At 39.0% G+C, this 11384-nt stretch overlaps 1 pseudogene; it reads left to right on the top strand.

Moving 5' to 3' along the window:
* The first annotated feature begins 220 nt into the window (after positions 1-220).
* Positions 221-9172, top strand: LOC149470411 (legumain pseudogene; annotated as a pseudogene).
* Positions 9173-11384: the final 2212 nt, after the last annotated feature.

The following is an 11384-nucleotide window of genomic DNA, read 5'->3' on the forward strand; positions in this document are numbered from 1 at the left end:
TCAGCTATGGTCCGAAATGCATGTCATTGCCGACACACTAATGATGCGAAAAACAAATGATCCAACTATCAACATGAATGTTAATTTGCTTTTCACCTCATCTGTGGCCTGCTTAAAGCCCATCTTCCCTGCATCAAAGCACCACAATTAAAACACAACCCAATTCATTTTTAATACTCAATATCTATCCAGGCCTCCATTTTTATTTTATTTTGTTGAGATGTCACAATCTGATCTCATTGCTGTGATAACACCCAGAGTACAGACCGCTGCAGGGGAGCAGGGTCCTGTTACTAAATGTAAGATGCTTCCAGTAACAATAATCCTCAGCCTTACTGTCCTAGCCACATCCATGCCCATGGATGACCCAGAGGTTGGATAAAAGAAGTGGTTGGTCCTGGTGGCTTGCTCCAATGGCTCCTACAACTACAGACATCAGTGCCAAGCTTATCAAATCAAGTAGATCATGGTGATTATGTACGATGATATTGCAGATAATGAAGAGAATCCAACCAAGGGAATCATTAAAAATGGGCCCAACAGTATACATGTGTTTGTGTAGACCTTAAGAACTCTAACACAAGAGGCGGTGAAGGGGAAAAAAAAAAAAAAAAAAAAAAAAAAAAAAGGATCTGGGAAGGCGATAAAGATATGGTCGTTAGGTCCACTCTCTTAATCAGCCTCATTGATCATGGAGCTCCGGATCTGCTATCCTTTCCAAGTGATGACCTCCACATCGAAGAACTGAACAGGCCAGTCAAATATATGTATGATAACAAGATGTACAAAAAGATTGTTCTATACATAGATCTGTAAATCTGGCTCCATGAAAATCATCTACCCAACATTGAAGTTTATGCTACCATAGCCGCCAACCCTCATGAGTCCTCTTACACTGAGAAGCAAGACCGATACCTCGGTGATCTTTACAGTGTCAGCTGGAAGGAAGACTACACAGTTTTACTGGTCAAGGCACACACTAATACCAGTCATGTGATGCAGTATTGGAACTGGACCATTTCAAGATGAAGGTAAACCAGTTCCAGGGTAGCGCTAAATCAGTGGCTTCTTGCAAAACCTTGGAGCCGGTACACAATATGGACCTTATCCCTGGCCCAGCAGAGCCCATGGCCACCCTAAAGAAGAAGTTCCTGGCCATTAACAATTTGATTTTAATTCTAGTGATTCTATTTTTGTTTCTTATCCCTTATAATTATTTCTGTAATTGTTTTACATAAAAGATATGCCTAGCCACACTTAGTGCTGGTTGTCACACACAGTAGACACGATCGATTGCAGACGACTCCACACAGCGTTACTATTAAAACAGCGTCTGAAAAGAAAGCGCCCACGGCAGACAGCTAAATTGTGTCCTGCACATGCGCATTTATATCCGTGCATACATGCTGGAGAAGCATCTAGTTCTTGACTGTCATGTAATCCTTTAAAAAGCTATTTATCCATTTAATTTTTTTTGTATGTAATATATTTGTTTAAAATTAAGTCCCAATACTTGTGAAAGCAAATTTCAATGTGAACATGTTTCTGCAGTGATTTTTCGTTGTGTTAGACGTGCTTCTAGCACATCTGCTTTCTTAGATGGATTCCTGTATTGTGCCTAGTTAGTAAATTCGCTTTCACGTCTACTTGTTAGACGCTTTCTTTAGTAAAATGTCTTTGCCGTCTAAAAGTAGACGGACTCTAATGAAAAGTAGACATTAGCCCACGGAAATGTACCTAGGCGCCGTCTAGATACATTAGTAAATCAGGGCCTCAGCATCCAATCACCTCACCTTTCATGATGTCACAATATATATTCTCTCTCTCATGCAGATCAACTATGTTTAACACAACCAAAATGGTGAGCCAAAAGGCTGATATCCAATTAAAAATGAGGTTATTTGCAAAAAATTACCCACTCAGTTGGGCTCCCACTGGTAAATACATAAATCCTGCATTTTACAATCCCTATTTGTGGGTCTCACTTGACATGAATTCACTTTGTCTATCCATCACTAATTTGGCCTTAAGGCATTACAATATTTCCCATTATTAGACCCCAAACAAGCTACTGTCATCATAGACGTTACACAAGTCCGCTTAATCCATAATTATTTTAGTTATAATGGTGAATTCTATATACAAATCCAAGGCACAGCTATGGGAGCCAATTTTGCTCCCTTGTATGAAAACTGGGCGATGGGCCTCTGGAAAGAAAAACTATATATGGAAAAACAGCTTTGCTGCAATTTTTATTTGGGAGATATATAGATGACATTCTTGTCATCTGGGATGGCCCAGCTACATTAATAAACCTATTTGTGGAGCATTGCAACAGCAACCCTCATGACCTTTGCTTCGCATATGTTTCTGACCCCAATAGTTTGGCCTTCCTAGATCGATCTTGAAGTTAGTCACAATAGTGGGGTAATACAGGCCAGAAACTTCAAAGCCCACAGTGGGCATTCCTATATACACCGACAGCTGCCATTTCCCCAAATGGATTAACATCCCTAAAAAAAGGGGCAGTTCTGTTGGTTGTACATTGATTACATTGAACAAAAGCATAGCCCTAAAAAAAAAAAAAACAAAACACACAAACAAAAAACACACAAACAAAAAAACACACAAACAAAAAAACACACAAACAAAAAAACACACAAACAAAAAAACACACAAACAAAAAAACACACAAACAAAAAAACACACAAACAAAAAAACACACAAACAAAAAAACACACAAACAAAAAAACACACAAACAAAAAAACACACAAACAAAAAAACACACAAACAAAAAAACACACAAACAAAAAAACACACAAACAAAAAACACACAAACAAAAAACACACAAACAAAAAACACACAAACAAAAAACACACAAACAAAAAACACACAAACAAAAAACACACAAACAAAAAACACACAAACAAAAAACACACAAACAAAAAACACAAACAAAAAACACAAACAAAAAACACAAAAAAAAAAACACAAAAAAAAAAACACAAAAAAAAAAACACAAAAAAAAAAACACAAAAAAAAAAACACAAAAAAAAACAAGTTTTCAGATGAGGGTTAGTCAACTGAACCAATAGAAAGCCTACAACTGATATTTAAACAGTAAACCTGAAAAGAAAAAATACCAAGAACAGCGACCATTCTACTTATTTTCATTACCACATTTCACAAGTCACCTACCGGAGGGCTCCAAACCTTAAAAACCAAAAAAACAGCCCACAGTAAACTTCCTCCCACTGTGTCCAACTCAGTCCACTTGCCTTATCCCCCTTACCGGCATGTATCAATACCGTAAGGCTCTGTGCAAGACCTGTTCCTTTGTCACCCATGGACAGAAGAATTTACTATAAAAACAGTAAGACCTCCAAATTTGCAATTCCTATAATTGCTCCTCTGATTTTATCTAGTATACTGCCTATCTTGCCCATGCGCTAAATTTTATGTGGGCCGAACCATACGCCATGGACAGCTAATAGAGGAGGGGAAAGACAAGACAACCAGTGTTCCCGTACACTTTGCAGAATATCACCACAAATCAACCATTGGACATGAAGTCTGGGTGTTAGATCACATCCCCAAAACATTGCCAGAGGCTGAGCGATTCCATAGGTTGCGTCAGAGAAATCTTTTAAAATTTACTCCCTGCATACTCTCCCCCCAAGGGGTATGAATGAAGAATTGGAAATTTCCACCATCATGTAGTTTGATACATATATTTCAACCTACTATACACAAATTTATTTCTGTTTACATGAAAATTGAATTTAGAAATTTCTGGGAAAATATGGGGTTAGCTGGTCCAAATAGTGATTTTTTTCCTCGACATACCAGTGAGTATAAAATAAGGTATATATGCACATAAAAAGTTCGATCAATATAAAGTTTGATCAATATATAAAATCGTCCAATAGGCTGTATGTGGTATTCGGCACCAAAATAATTCCCACACCAGCGGGTAATTCCAAAGCCTGTGACAAGGAATAATATGGAAAAAATGCGCACTCACCGACTGCACATAGAATATGCTCATGTAAATATACGATTCTCCATCTGGTGGGGTATAAGCAATAGGCAGGTGGTGGGCTTCCCTCAAGAGCAGGAGGTCATCTGACTTGGGTGTAGTGCTCCGCTGTGTCCAGAGGTTTCCTTATGCTGTCTGGATGTAAATTATGGACAAAGGGCTCCCTCTTCTGGATGTAAGATGGAACCAGAAATAGCTCTATGGATGCTAAAAGCTCCTCCAAAAAGGGAGCAAAAAAAAAAAAAAAAAAAAGTGCCAATAGTGTAGTATTCCTTGAAATTTATTGAATAAAACAAAAACATCAAGTGGAGGTACAGTACAGTATATGAAGAGTACTGCAGCACTGACCCTTACATATGATGGCCGCTGGACCTCCTTGTGGTCCTGGTGGCAATGACATCACACGCTGTCAGCTCCTCCTGAGGCCTTTCGTGCTAAGGCACATCAGAGGGGAAAGCTAAACAGCCGTGTGACTGACGTCCAAAACTTAAATAGCGGAGATGGCGCATGCGCATTACCGCCCCACCATTTTCGGAGAACTGCTCATGCGCGCTTCCAGAGACGCCATTTTGCTGTGGATTAGTGCAATCGTAAGACACAGTAAAGAGAATGGTGTCAAGATGCCAGTAGCTGGTGGAGCCCAGGAAGCCTTGACACTACGCCGCCGGTGCCACGTGAAGGCCCAGGGGGCCATCTTTATATTTAAAGGGTCAGTTTGTTCATTCAGATTTGGCACCACGGCGGTTTTGAATACATATCCTTGCTTTTCAAATAAAGTCTATTATCTACTACACTATGAGTTCCTCCTTCTGTCTCCTGCGAGGAGCCTTTTCAATTTTTGCAGCCCCAGAGTGAGCTCTGTACCAGCTCCTGGGAGAAGGGGGGACTACATCTTGGTAAAGATTTCTGACCTTCTGGACTTCATCTTCTCCACACGAGGGCGCTTCATCTTCATAAATTTTCCAGCTTCTGCCCATGACCAGACCAGAAAAGGAGGGGAATCTTCAGGATATTTTACACATATGCGTACTACCAATACACTTCTGGTTAGTGTGCATTCCTACCATCTGCACTGGGAATCAACAAGCACTTGTTCTTTTGGACTGATTTGATATAATTTATTTTATTTCATATATCCATTTGCATTTAATTGCATATAGCGTAACACCAGATAGCGCTGACATACATACATACATACACACAGTATATATATATATATTATATTAATATATAATATATTTTCTTTGGGACTTATGTTTTTCCTTGAATGCTCAGCTGCTAATTATTGAGAGCGCTCACTGCATTTGTAGATCTACTCCCAGTAGCCAGAAGCTGTCAGTGGCGCAGTTCCCAGGGGGATGATATGTAGCAGTTACTAGTGTACAGAACCAGAAGGCATGTGTAAAACAAGGGGGAAGAGGCACTTAGACAAACTTTCCTGAATAAAAATAAAAATAAAGAACCCCTAAAAAAGGTGAAAATATTATGATTTATGTAAACAGAAAAAAAAACTTATTAAAAACTTTAAAAAAAAAAAAAAGGGATAAACATAGATAAAACACATCCATGGCATAGAAGACGCTCAGGATGGCTATTTGCATTACCGCTCCGCCATCATATCAAAGAACTCAAATATGCGCAGACGTGCATTAAGACAGTTAGAGTAATATTATAGATGCCATCAGCTTAGAGCAAAGGATGGCGAAGTGTCCCAGGGGAAATCTATAATAACTGATAATACATATAGAGCAATGCCAGAGAGAACATACATGTGAAGTTCCCCTAAATGTAAATAACCCCAGGGATGAAGATCATATTGTGATCTAAAATTAGTAATGGTCAAAATTAGCGTCCACGGCATATAAAAAAGGCACCCAATTTCAATATTAAAACACATTATCTGATATAAATATGTAAATCCCCACAATTACTACAGAGTCAGATACATACAAAATGTTATATAAAATTCCATTGTAGAGAAAAAATACCACAGGGATTTCAAAGACTACTCAGATCACATAGTTTTTGATTGGCAGAAGATTAAGGAACCTACCTCCACTATTCCTGACTTCAAACCCCCAAAGTCAGGCTTTAAATCCAAATCTAAGGGGAAGGATCATAAGGTGAACTTTAAGGGTAGGCCCCACAGAGGTAACTAATACTAATGCCTATGATTACCAACATTATAATGTCTCTACCTCTAATAGATTTGAACCTCTCCAGGATAACAATCGGTTCCAGGGATTACCGTTGGCACCCTAATAATTACACCCCAGGTAATACAGGAAATGGGCTGTTTACTAATTAGAACACTCCCCCCAGGGGGTTTTCTGACTCTTGACCTAACACCCAGGTTTCTAGCTCTAAATATCCAAACCAATCCTATAACATGTATTACCAATCCCCACGACAACACAAGACCAACAAAAATAACAAATTGAAAAATGGAAGAACCCATTATTCATTTAATAGTACTAACTCCCAATGGCAGACACACTAACAATCGCAATTACCAAAAAACGGGAATAAAAACTCCCAAAATCCTGCACAGAATAATACATATCAGTCCAACCATCATAGACAGCCTTTTTTAGGAGTAGGCCAGACACGCAAAAAGAGCTAAGGGAGAGGAATGAGAGGAGGAAGGAGGGCAAATGGACACCCCCCAAAAAAAGAAGGGTGTAGTTGGCCATGGCATTTTTAACCTTAGCAATATCGAGTTAACCAATGATGAATTACACTCTTGATAAGGGCCTTAAATACGCACCTGCTAATAAAATTAATAAGTTCAACACTTATATAGATATACATAAATTTGCCAGACGACTATCCCTCAAAAAAGGTATTTCATTAATAATCCCATTACTAATAGCACCATCCCCGATGGGTTTACACATTCTAATTTGCGCAATGCAACTACGTATAACCCACCTCCGCAATCACAGTCCTATGTTAACCTCTTCAAAGAAAAGGTTTTGAAAGACCTAAGGAATATACCTGCTAAAAAACGCATTTATGATGGTTCTGGGGATGTAAAGGCCACCAAGTTGTTGCTTGAAAGAAAAGACTTGGTGATTAGGCCGGCTGACAAGGGAGGAGGGGTGGTGATCTTAAACAAAAATGACTACATAATGGAGGTCCATAAGATCCTTAGTGACACCACTACATATACCCCTTTATCTAAGGACCCTATGTCAGGCTATAAGAAGTCACTCAAGGCCATAATTAACAGGGGTTATAACAACCAAATTTTAAATAAAGAAAAAGCCTTTTTATGCCCCATAGTTCCAAAACTTCCTGTTCTATATATTCTTCCTAAGATACACAAGGATCCTGTCCAACCACCTGGACGACCAATAAGTGGAATCAGATCCCTCAGTTCAAAAATTGGAGAATATTGATTTTTTTCTCCAACCTCTAGTCACGTAAACACTATCTTACTTACGTGACACAAAGCAAGTGCTTAATGAAGTCAGCAATATGAAAAATGCTTCAAGACTCTTAGTAACAGCGGACGTGGCTTCCCTTTACACAAGTATTAAACATGCAGATGGAATGGAAGCAGCAGACTTCTACTTAACAAATTACAGTACTTTACCTACCATACAGACACATCTTAGTTCTGTTAGATTTCGCGATGAACCACAACTACTTCTGGTTCAATAAGTCATACTATCTACAAGTTAAGGGCATTGCAATGGGGGCTAAATTTGCTCCCAGTCTGGCCAACTTATTCATGTCCCGATGGGAGGAGGATTTAATATATGCAAGGGACTGGCCAGAACTGGTGATGTACAAAAAAGGTATATTGACAATATCCTCTTCCTTTGGAATGGGGAGGAGGAATTCGCTTGTCAATTTCTTTTCCACCTTGAACCACCACCACCTTAACATCAACCTCACCTATGTATACAGCCAACAAGAAATAAAAACTTCTTGGATCTCACTATTAAACTATAAAATGGCAAAATTGTGACCAAATCATTTAAGACAACTGACTGGAACAGTTATATTCCAACCAGAAGTTGCCATCATCCCAACTGGCTAGGCAACATCCCAAAGGGTCAATTCATGCGCATAAGACACAATTGCACAGATATTGATACCTATTACTCCCAAGCAGAAATCTTGAAAAATAAATAAATAGATTCTTAGAAAAAGGTTACGAGGAATCCACTCTTCATAATACCATTCGAGAGGTTGCCCAATTGGATAGGAACAATATGCTACAAAAACAAATCCAAACAGATACAAGAAAAAAATCTGTCCCTTTGTGACTACATTCTCAACCCAATTTAGACACATCAGTAAGATTATTCATAATAATTGGAATATTTTTAAAAAAATGGATCCTATTTTGGGAAAGGCCTTACCCAATAGACCGGAAATCATTTTTCGAAAAGCAACAGCACTCAGACATCAGATTGCACCAAATGTGGTAGATCCCCCAAGAAGCATTTCCCTGTTCAATGACCTTAAGGGATTTCACCCTTGCAATAGATGTGTCATTTGCAAATGCAATGGCATTACAAAACATCGGTTAGATACCTTTGAATCATTTATCACAGGTAAATCATACAAATATCAAACAGTTCATCTCATGTGAAAGCAGATATGTTGTGTACCTGTTACAATGCCCTGGTCAGAAACAGTACATAGGCCGCATAAGGAAATTATGTGACCGCTTACGAGAACACGTAACTAATATTAAGAAGGGATATAGAGAACATTCCCTCTAACCACTATCGGTTGTTTCACAACATGGACCCTACATCCCTCAAGTTTGTGGGTATTGACTGCATCTCTACCCACTGGAGGGGCATGAATAAAATGAGGGCTGTATCACAGGCCGAGACTAGATGGGTGTATGAGTTGGATACTTTACACCCACGAGGACATAACATTGAGATCGAGGTTGTTTTATTGACAACTAACTTTACCCTGTCTTATATTAAACATTACATATTTGCTCATACATACCCGTTTTTGCTTGATTCAGAGGATATATTTTAATATTTTTTGTATATCGTTTTATGACCGTTTGTTTTACTTTATTTGGCTATAGAATATTGATTTTTATGAATTTTACGTATTATACCTTTGTTTTCTAGGTTTATACAATGGAATTTGATATAACATTTTGTATGCATCTGACTAATTATTGTGCAGATTTACATATTTATATCAGCTAATGTGATTGATAATATTAAGATTGGGAGCCTTTTATATGCCGTGGATGCTAATTTTGACTATTACTAATTTTAGATCATAATATGATCTTCATCCCTGGGGTTATATACAGTTAGGGGAACTTCACATGTATGTTCTCCTCTCTGGCATTGTTCTATATGTAGTATCAGTTATATTTCCCCTGGGACACTTAGCCATCCTTTGCTCTAAGCTGATGGCATCTATAATATTACTCTGATAACTGTCTTAATGCACTTCTGCGCATATTTGAGTTCTTTGATATGATGGCGGAGCGATAATGCAAATAGCCATCCTGAGCCTCTATGCCGTGGATGTTTATCCCTTTTTTTAAGTTAAGTTTTTTTTTCTCTTTACATAAATCATATGATTTTCACCTTAAGGGTTCTTTATTTTTATATATTTTTAATAAGGGAAGTTTGTCTAAGTGCTTCTTCCCCCTTGTTTTACACATGCCTTCTGGATCTGTACACTAATAACTGCTACAGATCCCCTTGGGAACTGCACCACTGACAGCTTCTGGCTACTGGCATCTTGACACCACTCTTTACTGTGTCTTACGATCGCACTAATCCATGGCAAAATGGCGTCTCTGGAAGCGCGCATGCGCAGTTGTCCAAAAATGGCGGCACGGTAATGCGCAATCTCCGCTATTTAAGTTTTGGACATCAGTCACACGGCTGTTAGCTTTCCCCTCTGATGATGTGCCTTAGCACGAAAGGCCTCAGGAGGAGCTGACAGCGTGTGACGCCATTGCCGCCAGGACCACGAGGAGGTCCGGCGGCCATCATATGTAAGGGTCAGTGCTGCAGTACTCTGCATTTTTCATATACTGTACCTCCACTTTATTTCTCCACTTGGTTATTTTATCCAATAAAATTTCAAGGGATACTACACTATTGGCACTCCCTCTTTTCTTTTGGCTCCCTTTGGAGGAGCTTTTAGCATCCATAGAGCCATTTCTGGTGCCATCTTAAATCCAGAAGAGGGAGCCCTTTGTCCATAATTTACATCCAGACAGCATAAGGAAACCTCTGGACACAGCGGAGCACTACACCCAAGTCTGATGACCTCCTGCTCTTGAGGGAAGCCCACCACCTGCCTATTGCTCATACCCCAACAGATGGAGAATCGTATATTTACATGCGCATATTCTATGTGCAGTCGGTGAGTGCGCATTTGTCATATTATTCCTTGTCACAGGCTTTGGAATTACCCGCTTGTGTGGGAATTATTTTGGTGCCTTATACCACATACAGTCTATTGGACGATTTTATATATTGACCAAACTTTTTATGTGCATAGATACCTTATTTTATCCTCTTAGCACTGCACTTTACCTTCCCATTAGTACTCTAAGGTTCGTGATATTTCCTTTAGTGTACTAGCTGCTGCTTATAGAGCGCTCACTGAATTACTATACACATACCAGTGAGTATATTAGGATTAGCAGGATACAGTTTTATTATATCTTATGTTTTTATATTATATTAGTTCTCACCTCTATTAAGGCTTAGGAAGAATAACACAGAAAATAAAAAAGGTGCGGTGCTGATAGATATGACATAAGATCTATAAACCCATATATGTCTCAGATGATCTGAAAACACACTGATGTATAACAGAAATAAGGACCAATACTTAAGATAAAGATAAATAGGTAATAATGTCCAGGCGAATAAACGCAGGATCTTGCATAGAAACTAGTAAGCCCAGGATCAAAACGGTAAAATTGCGCACTCACCGGACGCGCTATATAAAAGCACATATGTAGTATGACCCCTGGAAATCACTCATCAAGCGGGTACAGTGGGTATCCGGGAGCAGGCGATCTTGGTAAAATGGACAGCATCCAGATCCAGAGATCCTCTTTAGACAAGGTGAGTAATGAGCGAGGAACTCCCTCCGGTGGCCAAAATAGGTCAGATGTCCTAAAAATTAGTTAGCTCCAGGTAGGAGCCAAAAAAACCTCATAGTGTAGTAAGTGAGTAAAATCAAGAACATTTATTCCAAAATAGTATAAAACAGGGCAGAAAACACTGAACTAGTGAATGATAAAAGTTGTGTGACGGACCAAAAGTAATATGGCCGCTGGGCCTCCTCGTGGCTCCGGGCGGCTAAGATGTCACGCTCTG

This window comes from Staurois parvus, unplaced genomic scaffold (assembly GCF_062004578.1).
Source record: "Staurois parvus isolate SC_StPar_1 unplaced genomic scaffold, SC_StPar_1.0 ptg000046l, whole genome shotgun sequence".
Classification (NCBI taxonomy): domain Eukaryota; kingdom Metazoa; phylum Chordata; class Amphibia; order Anura; family Ranidae; genus Staurois; species Staurois parvus.